The sequence below is a fragment of the Arachis hypogaea genome, chromosome 5 (assembly GCF_003086295.3).
Source record: "Arachis hypogaea cultivar Tifrunner chromosome 5, arahy.Tifrunner.gnm2.J5K5, whole genome shotgun sequence".
NCBI classification, from domain to species: domain Eukaryota; kingdom Viridiplantae; phylum Streptophyta; class Magnoliopsida; order Fabales; family Fabaceae; genus Arachis; species Arachis hypogaea.
In genome coordinates this window covers 17,010,587-17,035,403 of record NC_092040.1, presented here as the reverse complement: position 1 = coordinate 17,035,403, position 24,817 = coordinate 17,010,587, and the positions used below count along the sequence as shown (strand labels likewise).

Below are 24,817 nucleotides of genomic sequence, written 5' to 3'. Positions count from 1 at the left end.
GAATGCTTGGTGACTTCACAAAGCCAACGTCCAAGTTTGATGGAAGAAGCATCTCCATTCCTGCCATTGGAGCCAATAACTTTGAGCTTAAGCCTCAATTAGTTGCATTAATGCAACAAAACTGCAAGTTTTATGGACTTCCATCTGAAGATCCTTATCAGTTCTTAACTGAGTTCTTGCAGATCTGTGAGACTGTAAAGACGAATGGAGTTGATCCTGAAGTCTACAGACTCATGCTTTTCCATTTTGCTGTAAGAGACAGAGCTAGAATATGGTTGGATTCACAACCTAAGGATAGCCTGGACTCCTGGGATAAGCTGGTCACTGCCTTCTTGGATAAATTCTTTCCTCCTCAAAAGCTAAGCAAGCTGAGAGTGGATGTTCAAACCTTCAAACAAAAAGATGGTGAATCCCTCTATGAAGCTTGGGAAAGATATAAGCAGTTGACCAAAAGATGTCCATCTGACATGTTTTCAGAATGGACCCTATTAGATATATTCTATTATGGTCTCTCTGAATTTTTGAAAATGTCATTGGACCATTCTGCAGGTGGATCTATTCACCTGAAGAAGACGCCTGAAGAGGCTCAAGAACTCATTGACATGGTTGCAAACAACCAGTTCATGTTTACCTCTGAGAGGAATTCCATGAATAATGGGATACCTCAGAAGAAAGGAGTTCTTGAAATTGATGCTCTGAATGCCATATTGGCTCAGAACAAAATGTTGACTCAACAGGTCAACATAATCTCTCAAAATCTGAATGGATTGCAACATGCATCCAACAGTACTAGAGAGGTAGCTTCTGAAGAAGCTTATGATCCTGAGAACCCTGCCATGGCAGAAGTTAATTACATGGGTGAACCTTATGGAAACACCTATAACCCATCATGGAGGAATCACCCAAATTTCTCCTGGAAGGATCAACAAAAGCCTCAACAAGGCTTTAACAATGGTGGACGCAATAGGCTGAGCAATAGCAAGCCATATCCATCATCTTCTCAGCAACAGACAGAGAATTCAGAACAAAACACTTCTAATTTAGCCAATATAGTCTCTGATCTGTCAAAGGCCACTTTCAGTTTCATGAATGAAACAAGATCCTCCATTAGAAATTTGGAGGCACAAGTGGGCCAGCTGAGTAAGAAAGTCATTGAAACTCCTCCCAGTATTCTCCCAAGCAATACAGAAAAGAATCCAAAAGGAGAGTGCAAGGCCATTGATTTAGTCAAAGTGGCCGAATGCACTAGGGAGGAGGAGGACGAAAATCCTAGTGAGGAAGACCTCCTGGGACGTCCTTCAAGCAAGAAGGAGTTTCCTATCAAGGATCCAGAGGAATCTGAGGCTCATACAGAGACCATAGAGATTCCATTAAATCTCCTTCTGCCATTCATGAGCTCTGAAGACTATTCTTCCTCTGAAGAGGATGAAGATGTGACTGGAGAGCAAGTTGCTCAATACTTAGGAGCTATCATGAAGCTGAATGCCAAGCTGTTTGGTAATGAGACTTGGGAAAGTGAACCTCCCTTGCTCATTAGTGAACTAGATACTTGGATTCAGAGAACTCTACCTCAAAAGAAACAAGATCCTGGCAAGTTCTTAATACCTTGCACCATTGGCACCATGAGCTTTGAACAAGCTCTATGTGATCTGGGGTCAGGGATAAATCTGATGCCACTCTCTGTAATGGAGAAGCTGGGGATCATTGAGGTACAACCTGCCTTGTTCTCATTACAATTGGCAGACAAGTCCATGAGACAAGCTTATGGAATAGTAGAGGACGTGCTGGTGAAGGTTGAAGGCCTTTACATCCCTGCTGATTTCATAATCCTAGACACTAGGAAGGAAGATGATGAATGCATCATCCTGGGAAGACCTTTCCTAGCCACAGCAGAAGCTGTGATAGATGTCAACAGAGGTGAGTTAGTCCTTCAAGTGAATGGGGACTACCTTGTGTTTAAGGCACATGGCCATCCCTCTGTGACAAAAGAGAGTAAGCATGAAGAGCTTCTCTCAGTTCAGAGTCAAGAAGATCCCACACAGTCAAACTCTAAGTTTGGTGTTGTGAGGCCACAACCAAACTCTAAGTTTGGTGTTAAGATCCCATATCCAAACTCTAAGTTTGGTGTGGACAACTATACAACATTGACCTGATCACCTTGTGGCTCCATGAGAGCCACTGTCAAGCTATTGACATTAAAGAAGCGCCTGTTGGGAGGCAACCCAATTTTATTTATCTAATTTTATTTTATTTTGTTTCTTTGTTATTTTTGTGTTTAATTAGGTGCATGATCATGAGGAGTCACGAAAAAATCAAAAAAATTAAAAACAGAGTCAAAAACAGAAGAAAAAAAAATTTTCACCCTGGAGGACACACGGGCTGGCGTTCAACGCCAGTAAGGTGCATCTGGCCGGCGTTCAACGCCAGTAAGGTGCATCTGGCCGGCGTTCAACGCCAGAACAGAGCACCATTCTGGCGCTGAACGCCAGAAACAAGCAACAACCTGGCGTTTAACGCCAGGAATGTGCCCAGAGAGGACAAACTGGCGCTGAACGCCAGTAACAAGCATGAAACTGGCGTTCAACGCCAGAAACATGCATTACATGGGCGTTGAACGCCCAGAACATGCACCAATGGGCGTTTAAACGCCAGAATGATGCACGAAGGCATTTTACATGCCTATATGGTGAAGAAATGGTATCTCTTTTCACCTCAGGATCTGTGGACCCCACAGGATCATCTCAGGATCTGTGGACCTCACAGGATCCCCACCTACCTCGCCCTCTCTCTTTCCATTCATGGCCATCCCTTCTATTTTTCATTCACCACCTACATCTATCCACTCTTCCCCATACACCCCACCTACCTTTACAATTCAACTTCTCTTTCCCACCCAATCCCACCCATATAGCCGAATCCATCTCCCCTCACTCACCTCCACTTTCTTCTTCTTCTTCTTCCTCTCTTCTTTCTTCTCTTGCTCGAGGGCGAGCAATATTTTAAGTTTGGTGTGGTAAAAGCATAGCTTTTTTTTTTGCTTTTCCATTACCATTAATGACACCTAAGGCCAGAGAAACCTCAAAGGGAAGACAAAAGCTTCCACCTCTGAGTCTTGGGAGATGAAAAAAAATATAAGCCGTCATAGCTCAGTGGTAGAACATATGGCTGCAAATCAAGAGATCCCTGAGATACCTCAGGGAATAAGTTATCCTCCACACAAATATTGGAAGCAACTAAGGGTAGAAACACCAAAATTACTAGGAATCATTCAACAGAAGCAAGGAAGAGACATAGAGGAATATTGGACCTTCAAGAAGGCGCCACCCTCACTCAGGTGGATCCATTCCTTGTTCTTTATTTCTTTCTGTTTTCGGTTTTTAATGTTGTGTTTATCTATGTTTTGTGTCTCTACTTCATGATCATTAGTATGTAATCATGCCTTAAAGATATGAATAAAATCCATTAATCCTTCACCTCTCTTAAATGAAAAATGTTTTAATTCAAAAGAATAAGAAGTACATGAATTTCGAATTTATCCTTGAATTTAATTTAATTATATTGATGTGGTGGCAATACTTTTTGTTTTCTGAATGAATGCTTGAACAGTGCATATTTTTGATCTTGTTGTTTATGAGTGTTAAAATTGTTGGCTCTTGAAAGAATGATGAACAAAGAGAAATGTTATTGATAATCTGAAAAAAATCATGAAATTGATTCTTGAAGCAAGAGAAAGCAGTGAAAAAAGAAGCTTTCGAAAAAAAATAGAGAAAGAAAAAGAAGGAGCAGTAGAAAAAGCCAATAGCCCTTAAAACCAAAAGGCAAGGGTAAAAAGGATCCAAGGCTTTGAGCATCAATGGATAGGAGGGCCCAAGGAAATAAAATCCAGGCCTAAGCGGCTAAATCAAGCTGTCCCTAACCATGTGCTTGTGTCATGAAGGTCCAAGTGAAAAGCTTGAGACTAAGTGGTTAAAGTCGTGATCCAAGGCAAAAGAGTGTGCTTAAGAGCTCTGGACACCACTAACTGGGGACTCTAGCAAAGCTGAGTCACAATCTGAAAAGGTTCACCCAGTTATGTGTCTGTGGCATTTATGTATCCGGTGGTAATATTGGAAAACAAAGTGCTTAGGGCCACGGCCAAGACTCATAAGTAGCTGTGTTCAAGAATCAACATGCTTAACTAGGAACGTCAATAACACTATCCGAAATTCTAAGTTCCAAGAGAAGCCAATCACTCTAAACTTCAAAGGAAAAAGTGAGATGCCAAAACTGTTCAGAAGCAAAAAGCTACAAGTCCCGCTCATCTAATTAAATTAATATTCATTGATATTCTGGAATTTATAGTATATTCTCTTCTTTTATCCTATTAGATTTTCAGTTGCTTGGGGACAAGCAACAATTTAAGTTTGGTGTTGTGATGAGCGGATAATTTATACGCTTTTTGGCATTGTTTTTAGATAGTTTTTAGTAAGTTTAAGCTACTTTTAGGGAAGTTTTCAATAGTTTTTATGTTAAATTCACATTTCTGGACTTTACTATGAGTTTGTGTGTTTTTCTGTGATTTCAGGTAAATTCTGGCTGAAATTGAGGGACTTGAGCAAAACTCTGAAGAAGGCTGACAAAAGGACTGCTGATGCTGTTGGAATCTGACCTCCCTACACTCGAAATGGATTTTCTGGAGCTACAGAACTCCAATTGGCGCGCTCTCAACGGCGTTGGAAAGTAGACATCCAGAGCTTTCCAGCAATATATAATAGTTCATGCTTTATTCGAAGATTGACGACGTAACTTGGCGTTGAACGCCAAGTTCATGCTGCTGTCTGGAGTTAAACGCTAGAAAAACGTCATGATCCGGAGTTGAACGCCCAAAACACGTCATAACTCAGAGTTCAACTCCAAGAAAAGCCTCAGCTCGTGGAATGATCAAGCTCAGCCCAAGTACATACCAAGTGGGCCCCGGAAGTGGATTTATGCATCAATTACTTACTCATGTAAACCCTAGAAGCTAGTCTAGTATATATAGGACATTTATCTATTGTATTAGACATCTTTTGACCACTTTAAGTCTTTTATCATTCGGTCACTTGATCATGGAGAGGGCTGGCCATTCGGCCATGCCTGAATCCTTTGCTTATGTATTTTCAACGGTGGAGTTTCTGCACACCATAGATTAAGGGTGTGGAGCTCTGCTGTACCTCAAGTATTAATGAAGTTCTATTTTCTTTTATTCAAATCTCTCTTATTCTTATTCCAAGATATTCATTCGTACCCAAGAACATGATGAATGTGATGATAAGTAACCCTCATTATCATTCTCACTCATGAACGCACGTGATTGACAACCACTTCCGTTCTACATGCAACAGAGCTTGAATGTGTATCTCTTAGATTCCCCAACAGAATCTTCGTGGTATAAGCTAGATAGATGGCGGCATTTATGAGGATCCGGAAAGTCTCACCTTGTCTGTGGTATTCCGAGTAGGATCCTGGGAATCCGGAAAGTCTCACCTTGTCTGTGGTATTCCGAGTAGGATTCCGGTAATGAATGACTGTGACGTGCTTCAAACTTGCAAGTGCTGGGCGTTAGTGATAGACGCAAAAGAATTAAGGGATTCTATTCCAGTAGGCGCAGGAACCAACCAGTGATTAGCCGTACTGTGACAGAGTGCGTGAGCATTAGTTTTCACTGCGAGGATGGGATGTAGCCATCAACCATGGGTGATGCCTCCAGACGATTAGCCGTGCGAGTGACAGCCGCATAGGATCATTTTCCTGAGAGGATTGAAAGTAGCCACCGCTGATGGTGAACCCCTATACAAAGCTTGCCATGGAAAGGAGTAAGAAGGATTGAGTAGAAGCAGTAGGAGAGCAGGCGTCCTTGAGCCATGCAGCATCTCCATTCGCTTATCTGAAATTCCCACCAATGAATCTGCATAAGTTTTCTATTCCTTTTTATTATTTCTATTTTCTTATTACTATTTTCGAAAACCCATAAACCATTTTAATCTGCCTGACTGAGATTTACAAGGTGACCATAGCTTGCTTCATACCAACAATCTCTATGGGATCGACCCTTACTCGCGTAAGGTTTATTACTTGGACGACCCAGTACACTTGCTGGTTAGTTGAACGAAGTTGTGATAACAACTGGTGCCACAATAATGATTTCATACAACTCAAAGAACAGTGATCACAATTTCGTCCACCACTAAGTTTTCTAAATGTGAGTTTTGCCTTGGTCAAATAACATTTTTAGGACACGTTGTATCAAAAGATGTAATCATGGTGGATCCAAAAAGGTTGAAGCTGTTCAGATGTTGCCAAGACCTACTACAGTGACAAAAATCTGTAGCTTTCTAGGATTAGTCGGCTATTATTGGTGATTCATCAAGGACTTCTCGTGAATTTCTGCACCATTAACAAAGTTAATCCAGAAGAATGTAAGGTTTCAATGGTCAGCAATGTGTGAGGAAAATTTCCAAATGCTTAAGACTTGTCTAACCTTAGCACCTGTCCTTGTTTTACCTTCCAGGTCTGGGGGATTCTCAGTTTTTTGTGATGCATCTTGGATAAGACTTGATTGTGTATTGATGCAGCCTGACCGCGTTATTGCCTATGCCTCGCGACAACTTAAGAAACATGAGCAGAATTATCCAACTCATGACTTGCAAATGGCAGCGGTCATTTTTTCTTTGAGGATTTGGAGGCACTACCTTTATGGTGAGACTTGTGAGATCTATACAGACTACAAGAGTTTGAAGTATATATTTCAACAAAATAATTGGAATTTGAGGCATCAGATATGGATGGAGCTGCTAAAAGATTATGATTGTACCATCTTGCATCATCCTGGCAAGACAAATATTGTGGCTAATGCCCTTAGTAGAAAGTCGATGGGTAGTTTGGCCCATATCACTCTTTCATGGAGAACAATTGTTGAAGAAGTCCACCAATTTGACCTCGGAGAATCAGGAATTTTCTTAGCACATGTCCGAGCCCAATCTTCCCTGATAGAACAAATCAAGGTTACACAAAGTGATGACCCAAAATTAAGAAAACTTATGGAAGATGTTCGCAAAGGGAAGAACTCAGACTTTTCTCTTGATTAAGATGTTTTGCGTTGTGGGCAACGCTTATGTGTTCTAGATACAAAGACTTGAAGAAAGCTATTTTGGTGGAGGCTCATAAGTCTAAGTACACAGCTCATCCAAGTTCTGACAAGATGTATCAAGATTTGAAATAATTATTTTGTGGGAAGGCATGAAAAAAGATATAGGAGTTTTTCTTTCTCATTGCTTAACTTACCAACAGGTTAATATTGAATATCAAAGGCCTGCTGGGTTATTACAACAAATTGACATACCTAAATGGAAGTGAAAAGGATTACGATGGACTTTGTAACAGGTTTACCTCGTAGCTTTAAAGGTTTTGATTCAATTTGGATAATTGTGGATAGAATGACGAAGTAAGCCCACTTTCTTCCGGTGAAAACAACTTTTAGTGAAGCTCGGTATGCTCAACTTTAATTTATGTTGATGAGATAGTTAAACTACATGGAATTTCAGTGTCCATTATTTCAGATCGCACACCTTAGTTCACCTCTCATTTTCGGAAATCTTTTCAGAGAGCGTTAGGAATTCGTCTGGATCTTAGCACAGCTTTTCACCCTCAAATCAATGGACAATCAGAGAGGACGATCCAAATATTAAAAGACATGTTAAGGTGTTGTGTTCTAGATTTTGGTGGGAATTGGGACAACTATCTACCTTTGATCGAGTTCTCTTATAATAATAGTTATCAAACTAGCATTTAAATGGCACCATTTTAGACTCTCTATGGGAGAAGATACAGGTCACCTATTAGGTGGTTTGAGGTTTGTGAGGTTAAGCTTTTGGGGCCAAATTTGGTACAAGATGCAGTTGAGAAGGTTCGCTTAATATGAGAATGCTTATTAGCAGCTCAGAGTAAGTAGAAGGCTTATGTGGATAACAGAAGGCGTAACTTAGAGTTTTCAGTGGGTGATCAGGTATTCCTTAGAGTGTCGCCTATGAAAAGAGTGATGAGGTTTGGAAAAAGATGCAAGCTTAGTCCTCGTTACATTGGTCCATTTGAAATATTATATAGAATAGGTCCAGTTGCTTATCGCTTGGCACTACCACCTAAGTTGTGCATGATCCATCCAATGTTTCACGTGTCAATGTTGCGCAAATAACTATTGAAGGAGGATTTATCTTTTGAAGAGGAACAAGTGGCTCTAGTTGATCGCCAAGTAAAGAAACTACATTCTAAAGAGATAGCATCTGTGAAATTTATTTGGAAAAATTATTTGGTAGAAGAGGCAACTTGGGAAGTGGAGGATGCCATGCACGACAAATATCCGTATCTGTTTAAGTTTGAAGGTAACTTATCACAGTATATGAGTTCGAAATTCTGGGACTGAATTTTTTAAGAGTAAGAGAGTGTTATAATAAAAAAAAAAGGAGAAAGGGCACATAAAAAGCATGTGACCCTATTAATCCCTCTTATTGTAATATCCGGCCTAACCAAAATTAATTAAATAATGAGTTAAGTAGGAGCGAATATGGTTGAAAGATTTGGCAATTGGAATTTGATGATTTAAATATGATATCTGGATTCAGTAAATTTTTCCGAGTCAGAAGACATAGTTTTCTGCGTAAAAGTGCGCAGTGAAATTTTGACCGGCAATACCGGCTGAGACCTGTCTGGTACTGCAGCTGAGAAAATTGATTATGAGTAAATAGGATTAAGAAATGAGGAATTATGATTAGGGGAGGTAGAAATATTTGAAGTGCGATTTAGAGCGCTAATCTTAAAGGTTTTGGTCCAAAATTGGGCCAACGGACAAAAATAAGTGAACTGGCCCAAGACCCAACATATATAAATATTAGTTATGAGCATTTCAGCTCATTTTACCCTAAAAGAGAGGTTGGGGCGCTGAAATAGAGAAGAGAGAAGAGAAGAGAGAAAACCTAACTCTCTTTGATTTTCAAATCACCATAACTTGAGCTACAGAGCTCCGATTGACGAGCCGTTTGTGGCCACGCGTCACTCTTTTCATCCTCTACAATTCTATCTAAGTTTTGTGGTGAGTATTCCATTCATCTCTGCCCAGTTTTCAAAATCCCCCACTGTTATACGTTTTTGGGTAGTTAGTGTTGAAATCTTGTGATTTTGGGTGTTTAGGGATACTCCAACATGGATTCCAAGTGGGTTCTATCCCTACTTCATATGGGCTGAGGTAAGAAGTGCTCAAACCCTTGTAATTTGTCATTTTTATGAGCCCTAGGTTGATGTATGTATGTGATATTGGTTATGTTAGTGCATTTGATGATCTTGGTGCACAATTAGGAGATTGGTGTTGCTTGAGGAACTTTAGTGAGGCTTGGGACTAAGGTTGGTGGAGACTTCTAAAGAAGAGGCTCAATTGGTTTGGCTACAAGAGGTACGGTTTTAGTTTCATTTAAGTACCGTGTGGTGTGATGAGAATTTCTAGGCTAGATGCCCCTAGGATTAAGTTTGGATTGTGTAAATGGTTGGTGCTAATATGCATAGTTGGCATGTAATGTGAAATTAATGATTGGATTGAGAATTGTGTGGCCTTGTATGTTTGGTGTATTGAAAATTTGATGTATTGAGTAATGAGTATTGATTTGTGGTTTATGCATCTAAATTGTGAAATTGGGCCAGAGGCCGTAAATTTTGGGCCGGAGGCCGGTAAGAGGTAAGGAAGGTAAGTTGATGTGTGCATTGTATGATGACACAAGTGATTGGATGGATTTTAGATAATGAATATATGAATGATTGGGTTGGTTATTGAATGATGAGGTTTAAGGAGTAGAAGTGTGGAAATTGGTAATTTTGGGTGAAATTGTATAGATGAGGTATGTTTGATTTTGGTTGAGGTATGTTATGTGGTCATATATGTGATCATGATTATTGATGCCTTGATGGCATGATGGTGCATAAGAGATATGTATGTTGTGATATATATTTGAGAAATGATTAAGGTTGATTTGTGGGTGAAATCATGTGACAGTGAGTACAATATTGATTATGTGTAATGATGATTGATTGGAAATATTATTGTTGGAAATTGGGATGAGGAAAGATGTATGACATGTTAATGTGTTTGTAATTTAGCCATTTGTTTGAAATGGGTAAAAATGGTTATATGGCGGTTTTGTGAATCGTGGCAAAGCGTTAATGTATGAGTTGAGGAGGCTTGATGTTGATTTTGGTATATCTTGATTGATTTCAAAAAGGGTTGAAACTAGCATGTTTTGGTTGATTTTAAAAAGGGTTGAAAATGGCTTGTTTTGAAAAGGGCACCTTGTGGTTTTGTATAAAAACATGGTTTTGGGCATACTTTGATGGGACATAACTTGGACTCTGGATCTTCGTTTTGTGCCAAACTTATTTAGAAGTGAAATTGGATCCGGGATGTCCATGCCGTTCGAAGAACGGGTGAAAAACGATTTAAAATGAAAAAGTTATGTCCGTCGGAAGATTGGGGGTTGAATCTGTGAATTCTGCAGCTTTTAACTTAGAAAATTTTTAGCAGAATGACCCTCCACGCGTAGGCGCACTTGGCGCGTACGCGTCGTTCTTCCAGAAGGCACCATCCACGCGTGCGCGTGGTGTGCGCGTGCACGTCAATGCGCTGCACCCAATGCCCAGCCATTTTCCCGAGAGTTGTGCCAGAATTGTGCCAGTTTTGTGCCTGGGGCGCAAATGCACCCACGGGTACGCGTGGCTGACGCTTACGCGTCGTCTGGCTGTGTTTCAATCCGTGCGTCCGCGTGTATGACGCATACGTGTCGATTAGCTTTGTGGGCATCCACGCGTGCGCGTGGAGTACGCGTACGCGTGGCCCTGCTTTCATGCCCAAGTTGATTTTTGAGTTTTAAAAGCCAAATCTCATACTTCTAAGCCTCCGATCTCACCCCTTATGTATTAAATCATTATGATATGCCTAGCAATGAGAAAGGAGCTAGGGGATGTGGTAACTTGCGAGTGAAGCAAGGGGAAGAGTTATGATCAATGATGATCACCGATGATTATATGAGATATGGAGGATGACGATGGAAGTACCGTGTATGCCATGAGTCGAAGGGCTATATTTATTGATAAATGGCTGGTTCTTGATTGAACCATGAGCCGGATGGCTGAGTTATTGTCAGGTTACGGCAAAGCCATTACTGATTATGGCTGAGTATAAATACATATATGATTAATGAATGAATGTGTTAAATGGATAATAATGGAAAATGTTGAAATGTGATGTGTAACCCCGGGTAGTAGGCAGTGGCATTGTCCACTTGCTCCGGGTATGAGACAAAAAAGGATGTTTATGATAAATGAGTTAATTATGGAGTTTTGAATGAATGTAGCTCTGATACCTGGGTAGTAGTAAGGGTTGTGGTTCGTCCCACTTGCTCCAGGTTAATGTTTGAGATTTGATAACAATGAGGATTGATAATATGAATTGAGATTGAATGAATATATGCTTGAGATACCTGGGCAGTAGCAAGGGTTGTAGTTCGTCCCACTTGCTCCAGGTCAGAGATTGTGATGCCTGGGTAGTAGCGGCAGTAGTGGTGAATCCACTCGCTCCAGGTTGAGCTTTTAAACACCCGCCTGGGTAGTAGCCGCAGTAGTGGTTATTCCACTGGCTCTGGGCTGAGCGGGTAGTAGCAAGGGAGTTGTAGCTCAAACCTACTTGCTCCGCAAGGGGTGTTTCTGTCCAATGGTTAGCTACCAGGATATGTCGGGTTGGCTATATAACCGACAGATGATATCATCAGCCATAGGGCAGGCATACATTATTTGCATATGTTTGAATTGTTTGGGTTTGCCTATTTGTTTTGGATTTCTATATCATATATGCTATGTTACCTGATTACGTGCTACTTGTTCTACTTGTACCTTATTTGTGTATTACTTGTCTGTATTGCTTGTGTTTGTACAACTGAGAGATCCCTCATGTTGGTGTCGGTGGATGTTAGTGGCTGTTCTTGATGAGATGAATTGATAATGCGATTGAATGATGATGATGATTTTTGAATGAGATAATATGAGCCCCCTGGGTAGACGCAGTGATGTGATTTTACTAGCTCCAGGCAAGGGTATGATGTATTGATATAGAGTTGCTGAGGTAGAACAACTAGTGATGGTTTTGCTTATGATTCTGAGTCTGATTCGTGGAAGAATCAGCGAGTTGGGAAACATGTGTAACATGAACTAGATTTAGTATTCCCTTACGACAGATGCTTATTTACGGATTAGTGAGAATCTAGGCTGGATACTTGGTGAAAAGGAGTTTAGGATGCTTAGTGAGTTTTTATTGCAGTGCATTGTATTTATTTGGCACTTTTACCGTACTGGGAACCCATGGGCCCGTGGTTCTCATTCCGTATATATCTCTTGTTTTTCAGATATAGGTTCAGGTGCTCAGAAGTGAGCTGCGGTTCGTCTGAGAGACGGCGAAGATATTTATTTTCTCTACCTTGTGTTTTGCTTAGAATCTCTCCACCTTTGTTTTGAAAAGATTATATTATGTATTGAACTCTTTTGGAACTTGCCTATAGAGGCTCTTATGTTTCCTTTGAGAGAGATTAGGATATACTGTTGTCAACTACTTTCATACTGTACCCTAGCCGGCCTAAACTTCGCGGGTCGCGACTAGTGGCTATTACTTATGTTATATATATCTATCCGTTATCTATCTCTTAATCTCCTTTATGCCTTGTCCGTATATCGTTTTTGGCTTCACAGTTTAACTTTTCGTTGTCGAAACGTGAGTGATACGTCTTCGCGATTTTGTTTCTACTCTTTTCAGACTTCTCGATTAATACTCCTTTCGAAATTACCTATATTTATATAATAAAAAAATCCAGCGTGAGTCATACCACCGTAATATCATTGACTTATGACTCGAGCATAAGGATTTGCATATTAGGGTGTTACACTTATTTCCTTCAGGAAGGCTGCTGAACCCTACCCATTTCCCTTCCCTTTCTCAGCCTCACCCTTCTCCTTTCTTATCCCTCTCATATCCCTCATCCTTTTCATCTTCTCATCTTTTCTTCTTGCAATTACACACTATCATTAAACTCACTTCTTTCATTTTACTTTCTTCTCATTTTCTACTCTATTTTATTCATTCAAATTTCATTTATCACAACCCTAAATCATAGAGTTTCAACTTAATGAGTGAGAAAAGTATTCAACTTTTGAGTTTCGATTATTATTGAGATTTCAAAGTAACTATTTGACTCAATAATTAGCTATATCTCTAAATTTTATCATCCCTATACTTGTGGGTATAGCAAAATCCGAAATTAGGGTTATTAGGTTAGAAAATTTGGGACTTTTGTCATAGTGAGTAAGATTATATTAATTGACAACATTAGTAGCTTACAAATATCATTATTGTCGTATTTCTAGAGTTGTAGAATTATTAGACATCATTTGGCAGCTCGTTAACATGCTTAGAATTGCTTGCGGTTCCTTGGAATCAAGTTGTGAGTGGATATTGTGTCTATAATTGCTTTTAAGTATACTATTATCAATACTTTAAATTGAATCATTATTTTTAGCATTTGAAAATATTTGATTGTTGTGATTTTTGAATAATTGGAATGGATATCGATTTCTGAAAAATTCATAATTTTATAAAGATACACATGAGACTATTTATATATTTTCTAAAGCATACTTGTTTTTCTTATTCGTATTTGTTAAACTTCAATTAAATTTTAATATGCATTTTTATATATACTCTATTTTTATGACATTTAGTAATATGTTATAAGTATTAGAAATAGTTATATCTAATTTGGTTTGGAGTGGTTTGAGAGACTCTGACTAAAAAACCGTAGTTAACGACAGTTATGATGTTAACCTAGATGCATCTGCCTCAAACCTCAGCTAGAAGAGGCGTTGCTAGCCTAACGTGTAGGCCACGTGTTGGATCTGTTATACCGTACGAGCGCACAAGAGGAAAGGGCTACCTTTAGAAGTGGAGCCGCCCTAGATGTGTAATATTCCATTTGATTTCACTTCTTGCATGAGAACTCCCATTTCCATTCATTCTGCTTAATTATTTATCTATTTATTTGTATAATTAAGTAATATGAATTTCTCATCTTTGAAAAGAAATATAATTTTCATGATAAAACTTATATTGTCTCGTGTTGGTTATAGATATAATGTTTGCTCACTGAGTTGCAAAACTCACTCTATTATATTCCCATATTTTTTAGATACAGGTGTCATTCTAGGTTCCATTCCACCTGCCCCTCAATAGATCTTAGTCATTTCAGTGAGCCATTCTTCTTTCCAAGAGCTAAGTAATTATGTAATAGAGCTTTTACTTAAAATCTAGATTATGTCAATGCTCCATATGTCACAGACAGGGTCCTTATTTGGGTTACGTTATTTTGAATCTCGAACTGTTTAAATAGTAATTATGACTTGGTTATGTAAAATGTATGAATTTAACTATATACTTTAATTATCAATTTAATATATATGATGTGACTTTTAACATATTTGGTTATAGATTATTTGGAATATGTTGTTATTGTTATCTTTAAAAATAGATGTTTATTATTGATACAGGAAGATAATATATATTCATGCTAGTAAGACTCTAAGAATATAAGAAATTATGTCCGTAAATTCTGTCCATTTTTCTAAAGACTTGATCGATTGACTTGTTGAGAGACTTGTCCCTTGAGTGCCAATTATAACTTGATTCGGACCATGATATTACACATACTATCCACTCATACACCCAATAGTTTTAAAAAAATTTATCCACTACTTGAAGTTTAAACCTGAGTGCAATATATTAAGAATCATACTAACATGTCATTTGAACTAGGCTTCAATTGGATTATTGTTATTTTATAATGGGTTCATTTATCAAAATATAGGACACACGAAATTAAAATGCTCTTCGTTCCATTGTCCTATATGTCCGTCACAAAATTAAAGTAATCCACGCTAATTTAAATTTTTTATTTTTTTATTTTTTGAATAGTATTTGTCACTTTTTCAAAAAAATTAATATTTATCATTTTGTCAAACCCAACATGTCCTATTTTTTCTAGTTACTCAATATAAATATATTTTTTATTTATTATTATTATCAAAATTTGTCATATAACATTCTCTTATTTTAATTAGATAAAAAAAATTTCATAATAAAAAAAGTCACTCTTTCTCCTCTCTTCTCTTTTTTATCAATCTTCCTCCGCATTCTATCTCTCTGGCTTTTTCCCTTCTTATTTCTCTTCTTTTTTTACCTTTCTTTATTCTTTTCAATTATCCAATCTATGTATAACATATTATTATTATTATTATTATTATTATTATTATTATTATTATTATTATTACAATTTAAATATGTCACGTAATATTTATTGAGAATAAATAGTATAACTACAATTCAATTAATCTTGTGTTGAATAATTTGTTATTATTACTATTATTATATTAAAATACTAATATAACAGGGTTTTTGATTAAATTTAAAAATTTATTATTGTGATAGTGATCATAATATTGAGAGATAAATCTTTTATAATTTAATCTAAATTGTTCTTAGTCATAGAATTATTAAAAAGGACGTTAATAATTCGAAAAGATATATATATATATATATATATATATATAATGGTCTTCATTGAATGAAGATTAATAGATCTCATTTATTAAATTATATATATAAATAGTACATATAGAGATATGACTATTGAACTGACAAAATTTGAGAATTTCTAATAATTATAATTATCGCACATTTGTCAATAGGATATTCTCAAGATGAGCATAGTAATAGAGTTTCCTTTGACCTGCGACTATCATAGTAATTAATAATGTATATAGTATACTTTGATTCCAGACACTTAATACCCTAGGGTGCTAGTTGAATGGATATTGGGTATGATTTAAATACTTGTAGAATTAACGATTAGCCAATAAGGAATCCATCACCTCTCGGTAAAGAGTTTGAACTCTATGATTATAGTGACTGGGATGAATAAAACCTTGGCCAAGAGGATTGAATGAATGAAGAAATGAGTTTCTTAAGTCATTCACAGTTTATTATCATAATGGTAATAAGTTAGAGTTTGACAATTAAACCATACTCTAAGGGTTAACCAAGAGCTGAAAAGATGGAAGGAATTATACTTTGTTCTTCTTGGGTTCTTCGTAAAAATATATTACTTCATATTATTAGGTCGTTAAGGAGTGTTGCTAGATGCCAACCTTGATTAGTAAAATTTAGTATGACTAATTTACTACCCGCTTAGTATATATTGAACTTATGAGGTCACACACTAACGAATGTTCTAATCTTTACTATAGAATTATTTAATTATTATTTTAATTTGATCAAATAAATACTTATATTAATTTAAATAAAATATTATTATATTTTTTCTAGCACCAAGAATATAATAATAATATGATAATTGAGAATATTAAATGAGATTTGAGAATAATTAGTTATTCTATTTCTAAATTTGGATGAGATCCAAACTGATTCTGTTTCAAATTGAGTTATGATATGATTCATAACTTTGAAAGATTCAAGTTTAAAATAGTAAGATATGATTCAAATTTGAATATATTCAAATTTAAAATCAGTAACAATTCTCATACTATATATATGTATACCAAAAGTAGAGGAATAACAAAATGAGAATAAAACACAAGAGTTTTATTCTTTTACCTCTATATACATAAACGTATGTGAGCCTAATTCTTGGAGAAGAATTTTATGGCGTGCAAAGAGTTGCAAGAGGTTTCTCAATTTAGATCAAATGTCTATTGGTCAAGGAGTTGACAACAAAGGTTGGTCTCGGTATGGATATGCATAGCGCCTTCCTACCATCGAAGGAGAAAGTGATTTTTACTAGCGTACATAGGTATTTAGTTATTACAGACGAAAATTAGAAAATCCGACGGATTTTATCCCATGGAAATACAGACGAAATTTCAGAGGGATTTTTTGTCGAAAAACAAAAAAAAATGAATTAGCATAAATTATAGACGTAAAAGAAAATCTGTCGATAATTCTTTCGGAAAAAATAATTTTTTTCGTGGAAAATGGTTACAGATGAAAAATCCGTCTGTAATTAAATAAACAAAACACTGCGTTTTATTAAATTATTATAGACGGAAAATCCGTCTATAATTTAAAATTTTCCGTCGAAAATGTTATATTCCGCGTTTTATGATCGATTGTGCCCAAGCTCTATTCATTCACAGCACCAAATTAAACGAGTTCAACCTACCAATCCCCTCTCCTTCGACGAGCTTCTTCTCCTTTCCTCACCCACAGCGCCACCACCGGCTACCTTAACTGCCGCAGCTACCTTCTCTTTCTTCTCCTCTTTTATTAATTATTACTACTGTAGACTATAGGTGAGTAGGAGAGATTGGAGATCATTGTAGTAGACTTAGGGTTTTCACTTTTCAACGATTTTAACCTTCAACCCTTTGTTGTCATGATTGGAATTTGTAAGAGCGAAAATGGACGAATCCAGAGGACAAAACCGTCATGATGGAAGTTGAACCCAAAAAGCGCGAAGTTGATTTGGAAGGTGACGATCTTGTTGATGTTCCCTCGAAGAAGCCAAAGACGGAAGATTCTTCAGTTGTCGAAGCTTCTTTCGAAATTGATGCTAATGCAACTGAGGATAAGGGTTCTAGGCACACAATGGAAGATGCTTGGGTTGTTCTCTTAAACGCAACTTTAGATTACCCTGGAAAATTAAGGTTATTATCATTATTATTATTATTATTATTATTATTATTATTATTATTATTATTATTATTATTATTATTATTATTATTATCATCATCATCATCACTTTGATTTATCACTAGTATTTGTTCCTCTTTTATTTTTTAACAAATAAATGGTGTGATTTATGGAAATAGGGTTGTGGATAATTTGTTACATGTTCCTAAAATCAAATTCATTTCTTGATTTTTTGCATTCTGTTCTCTACTAATGATTATGGGAGCTTGGTTTTCAGGTGTGCATATTTTGCAAACAGAATTACTTATTTGTTGAGAAATGTTTAGATTGTTAATATGGATTGCTGAACAAACAGAATTCAGAGAAATACTCGTGAGTTTTTCTTTTTCTTCTTCCCTTTCCTCTATGAATTTCACTGTGCACACCAAGTGTTCGATGGTTTGCTTATTTGTTGGTTTGACCTAACATGCACATTGACGAATGGATTCTTGCGTGGTCTAGAATTTTACAAATAAGCTCTCGTTGAAAGTATAGCTTCTAAACCAACAGAGAATCCTTTCGTATAAAAACGTGTTTGTCACTAAAGCAAACCCAATAAAATTTATAACCGAAGTATTCAAACCTCGGGTTGTCTCTCAAGGAATTGCAGGGAGGTGTATTTATTATTGGTTATGGAAACATGTATATTTTTTGGTTTTTGAAATAGGGAACAAGGAAATAAATTAACAATAAAGTAAATTAATTATTATGAAAACCATTGCAAGGTATAAGAACTGGAAATCCCATCCTAGTTATCCTTATCATGTGTGATGAGAATTGTTTATTGCTCCCACTTAGTTAACCCTTACTAAATAAAGGAAAGTCAAGTGGACTAATCAATTTGATTCCTCAAGTCCTAGTCAACTCTTATAGAAAGACTAGTTTTAGAGGGATCCGAATCAATCAGCAAATTCCAATTTTCAATCAATAGCTGAGTTTGATAACTCAAGTGTCACCAATTACTCAACCAAAGCAAAGGGAGGAAAAATCCAAATTATTTATATCATAAATAGAAGAAAGCAATCATAAATCTGAAATACCTCAAATTGCATTAAATAAAAAAAAATCAAATCTAACATGGAGTTCATAAATCAAATTGGGAAAATAAATAAGCTAAAGTCATAGAATAGATAAAAGTAGAAGAGAAACCAAATTAAAGGAACATTGAACCTGGAATGAAGAAGAAGTAAACCTAACCTAAGAGAAATCCTAAATCCTAAATCATAAGACAGAGGAGAGAGCCTCTCTCTATAAAAAAAACTACATCTAAAACTAAAATTGTGAATTATGAATGTTGTCTCAATGAATGGATGCCATCCCCCACTTTATAGCCTCTAATCTGTGTTTTCTAGGTCAAAAACTGGGTCAAAAACAACCTAAAAATTGTCCCCAGTGATTTCTGATACGTCCAGCATGCCGCAAAGTCACGCGTACGCATCGTCCACGCGTACGTGTGGATTGAGTTTTCTCTAGGTCACGTGTACGCGTGATCTACACGTGTGCATCATCTATCTTCAGAGCAGCTACATAAAGTTATATATTGTTGCGAAGCCCCGGATGTTAGCTTTCTAACACATTTAGAACCGCGTTATCTGGACCTCTGTAACTCACGTTATGGTCGATTTAGTACCAAGAGGTCAGGCTGGACAGCTTTAGTAGTTCCTTCAGTTTCTTGTATTCCTTCCACTTTTGCATGCTTCCTTTCCATTCTCTAAACCATTGCTGCCCTATAATCTGTGAAAACACTTAATACACATATCACAGCATCGAATGGTAATAAGAGGGGATTTAAACATAGCAAATTTAAGGCCAAAGAAGCATGTTATCAATCATAGCACAAACTTAGGAAGGGAAAATGTAAAACCATGCAAATAGTATGAATAAGTGTATAAAGGCTTGATAAAAACCACTCAAATTAGCACAAGATAAACCATAAAATAATGGTTTATCAATCTCCCCACACTTAAACATTAGCATGTCTCATGCTAAGCTCAAGGAGACAAAAATAATGAATGGGAGAAAGTAAGACTCATGAAATGCAACCTATATATGAATGCAACTATATGCTAAGATGGTTCTATCTACTTGGTCAAAAGTAAACAAGTTTTTCAAGACAAAAATAGATAAGATTCCACTAATTCAAATCATACAATAAAAGATAAGTAAACTTGTAAGAAGATAGCTCATGAAAGCAGGGAACATAGAATTAAGCATTGAACCCTCATTGGTAGTGTATATACACTCTAATCTCTCAAGTGTCTAGGGTAGATCACTCTACTCTTCTCTAGTCATGCTTTCTAAAACTTTGTTCTTTATCAAACCAATCAACAAATATTTAGTATACTAATGCAAACATCATGAGGTCCTTTCAGGGTTGTAATGGGGCTAAGGTGAGGGTGAGGACATATGTATGGCTAAGTGAGCCAAAATATGAATCTTTGACTAACCTAAGCTTTCACCTAACATACGCACATATTCTATGTAACTCTAAAATCATGCCTAGCTACCCATAATTCACACTTTTGTATCACATACTTATGTACCAAATATTTCTTTTGGTTTTATCACATATGCATTGACCTTTCATTAAACTTAACACTGGGGTATTTTGTCCCCTATTTATTTATTTATTTATTATATATATTTTTTTCTTTTTCTTTTTCTTTTTTTCTTTTCTTTTTTTTTGAAAATATAAAAGTAAACATAACATATCAATGCATATGGATTTTTTTTTGGATTTTTCTAGTCTCACATGAGTAGGCACCCAAATTTCCAATATTTAAATAAAGTAGAAACATAACACATTCCCTATTAACCCAAGTTTCCCACAGTTTTTTCACACTTAGTTGACACACAATCTCTATCTTAAACTAACCAAAGATTCAATGGGATAATTAATTATTTTTCTGCTTAAGGCTAGTGATGTGGTAAAATACAGAACAAATGGGGATTAAAAGGCTCAAAGTGGCTAACAAAGGTAAGTGGAATGGTAGGCTATTTGGGATAAGTGAGCTAATAACAAATGATGGCCTCAATCATATGCAAGCATGTAAATACACTAAACAATGGACATATAGAATGGAACAAAGCAAAGATTGCAATCATAGAGAAGGAAACACATAAGAATAAAATATTATGGTTAAATAATGTAACCATGTAATTAAGCTCAAATCTCACGGGTTGTGTGTTCTTTTGCTCTAAACCATGTTCCAAATACAATCTTCAAACAAGTTTAACACAAATTTTTCAATTTAAATTAGTGAAATATTATAAAAAGGGTCTTGAAAAGAAACTCATTATTTTAACCAAGCAATGGTAAAATATGCACAAAATCAAGAAAATATGCAATGAAACATGTAAATGCAACAATGAACTAATAAAGAAAATAACTAACCCACGGAGATCGGTATCGACCTCCCCACACTTAAAGATTGCACCGTCCTCGATGCATGCTGAGATGTGCAAGTGGACGGTTGCTATACTGATGCTTTTCTCCAAAGATTGTGCAGATGGAACTTGTTTGTTGCCCATGTAAAGGTTTTCCGTTTCCCTTCCTCGGTGGCCATCCTGAAAGAAGAAAAAAAAGAAGAAAAGTAACCCAGAAATAAAGAGAAGAAAATAAATAAAGTATCGGTGGGTTAATGTCAAATAATGGGGTCTCAATTACATGGCAGCTACAACATGCAAGTGAAAAAATAATAGAAGCATATGGTATACCAGTGGTGAAAAATTTTGCAACAAAGGGGAGGAGTGTGGGTAATGAAAGACAGTGTAAGTTCATGTCAATGCAAAAGGAATACATGTATCATAAAAGAATAGCATTGACTTATGAATAATAATACCCAATCAGAATAAAACAAGTCATGAAGCACCAAAATAATTCAAGAAAAAGATGCACAGTTGAATAAGAAAATTTTAACACCAATTGAAAAATAATAAATTTAGAAAAAAATAAAAATATGCACAAAATTAAAATGCGATGAATGAAAGTATGCAGATAAATTAAGTAAAATAGAATGAAAGAAAAGAAGGATGATAAGTTAAAGAGATGAAGAAAAAGAAAGTAAGAAGGGAGGAAGAAAGAAGGAGAGAAGATAGAAGAAAAGAGAAAGGAATGAAAAACGGGATGCGACGTGCGCGCGGACATCACGCGGAAGTGTGAAAATTGTAACACCCCACCATACAGAGTCTTATGCTTAAGTCATAATTCAGAGATGGCAAGGTATTACGACCTCTAAAATAAAAATTAGTACGTATAATAGTATGAATAATTGATTATAACTAGGAGCCTTTGTAGAAAAAGGGGTAAACAAAAACCGCAACCTTAAAGCGCAACACTCCGATCGATAACATAACGAAAAAGGATAGCCAACGCGAGACTATATATATACAAAAGAGTGTCAAAAACAGGAATATCAAGACTCAAGATCCGGATGCGAAGATAACCGGTCCGAGCATAACAATATATACATATGATAAAATAAGGAAAACCCCAAAGGAAACCCAAAGGGACACAAATACAAAAACCTATTCTCCAAAGCCTCCCATAAGAGGAGTCATCACAGTTTGTATTATTTAATGGAGATAAAAGTATCTAAGCAAAACATATAAACCAAAACATAGCCCCGAGAACAAAGGATCTTCGCAAATCTAGAAGTCTCCAGCATGCCTCAGCGGGAAACCTCACGTCCTGCATCTGAAAACCACAAAATCCGCATGGGTGAGAACCAGAGGTCCCCAGCATGGTAACAGCTTCCACATATATAATACATAATAATGGAGGAAAGCCAAAGGCAATCCTTGGACTTCCTCCGAATAATATCAAAGCTTATAACAAGCTAAACCATATAAGGGCATCTGACTAAAGATTCTTCAGTCTAACTAAAACTTCCCTTTCCAATTCCTTCAAACCTCCCAACCACCAGCAGGAGTATATTATAGCAAACACAGATATATCAGACAAAGAATATACAAGTAGGAGCAGTTAAGACATTTAGACAATTAGCAAGTAGTATGCAGTCAAATAGGCAATCTCAAACAATCCACATAGTATGCATATGATGAATGCCTGTCCCTAGTGGCCGATGATATCATCTTGTCGGTTATATAGCCAACCCGACAAGTCCTGGTCGCTAACCATTGGACTGTCCCTCTGTCGTGCATCCCCAAATTCGAGTTATACTCGTTATAAACTTGATCATAAACATGATCCATATACATCACCCTCACTGGTGAATATTTACGGGGGTTCGAGCTCATCCGGGCCTTTCACAGTGCCCGGCCACACTTACAACATAGGGTTAACAGAGCTTCGAGTCTCAACCTGGAGCACGTGGTGGCTAGCCACTGCTACTACCCAAGGAAACTCGTACTCAGATAGTGGAAGTGCAATTTCACAATTATCAATAATTCAGCATCAACATGCATGAATTCTCATCCATGGATCAACATCCATACTAGCCATTCCGGCTCACGGTTCAATCCAGAACCAGCCAATATTCATAGCATACACAGCTATTCCGGCTCATGGTTAAATCCATAACCAGCCATTTCATTAACAATTATAGCCTTTCGGCCCATGGTATAACAAGCACTTCCTCCACCATCCTCCACATCTCACATAATCATCTTGATCCTCATTGATCATTCATATTTCCCTTACTTCACTCGCAAGTTATCACATTCACTAGCCCCTTTTTAATAGCTAGGCATGCCATAATGATTTAAGACATAAATGGTGAGATCGGAGGCTTAGAAGTATGAGATTTGGCTTTTAAAACTCAAAAATCAACTTTGGGATGAAAGCAGGGTCGCGCGTATGCGCACTCCACGCTCACGCGTGGGTGACCTCAAAAACTCATCAACGCGTAAGCGTCATGCACGCTAACGCGTGGATTCCAAACTTGCCCATCGACGCGCACGCGTCAACCACGCGTACGCGCGGGTGTTCTCGTGCCCCAGGCACAACACCGGCACAGTTCTGGCATAACTCTCTGGAAAATGGCTGGGCATTGGGTGCAGCACAATCGGCGCGCCCGCGCACATCACGCGCACGCGTGGATGGCACTTTTCGGAAGATCGGCGCGCACGCGCCAGGTGCGCCCACGCGCAAGGGGTTATTCTGCTAAAAATTTTCTAAGTTAAAAGCTGCAGAATTCACAGATTTTTACCCCAATCTTCCAACGGACATAACTTCCTCATTTTAAATCGTTTTTCGCCCGTTCTTCGAACGGCATGGACATCCCGGATCCAATTACATTTCTAAACAGATTTGGTACAAAACGGGGATCCGTAGTCCAAGTTATATCCCGTCAAAGTATGCCCAAAAACCATATTCTCATACAAAACCACAATATGCCATTTTCAAAACAAACCATTTTCAACTCTTTCCAAAATCAATCAAAACATGTCAATTTCATCCCTTTTCTTTGAAATCAATTCAAAATGTATCAAATTCAACATCAAGCCTCCTCAACTCACACATTGACACATTACCACAATTTACAAAATCACTATCTCATCATTTTAACCCACTTCACCCAAGTGGCTCAAACTCAAACATATTGACATATCATATACTATCCCTCATGCCAATTCTCAACAACACCAATTCCAATAAATCATTATTGTACACAATCAACATCATACTCACCATCAACATGGTTCAACCCACAATTCAACCATAACCAATCATCAAGCATATATCACAACATGCATATTTCTCATACATCATACCACCAAGGCATCAATAATCATCATCACATATATGACTACATCATATATCTCAATCATTTAACAACATCAACCATTCAATGCCTATCTTAGGGCCTCTAGCCTAAGTATTTCCTACCACATTACATATTAGATACGGGAAACCGAAACCATACCTTAGCCGATTTTCCCAAGCTCCACCGGAGCACTTCTAAACCACTTATCCACAAGCTCTCAAGGCCTCAACACTTCCAAGAACAGATTTTGCAC

General features: G+C 37.1%; 1 non-coding gene across 1 annotated transcript; it reads right to left on the bottom strand.

Moving 5' to 3' along the window:
• Positions 1-365: 365 nt before the first annotated feature.
• Positions 366-469, bottom strand: LOC112804299 (small nucleolar RNA R71). Its single transcript, XR_003202913.1, has one exon. It is a non-coding gene; the product is annotated as a small nucleolar RNA R71 (small nucleolar RNA).
• Positions 470-24,817: the final 24,348 nt, after the last annotated feature.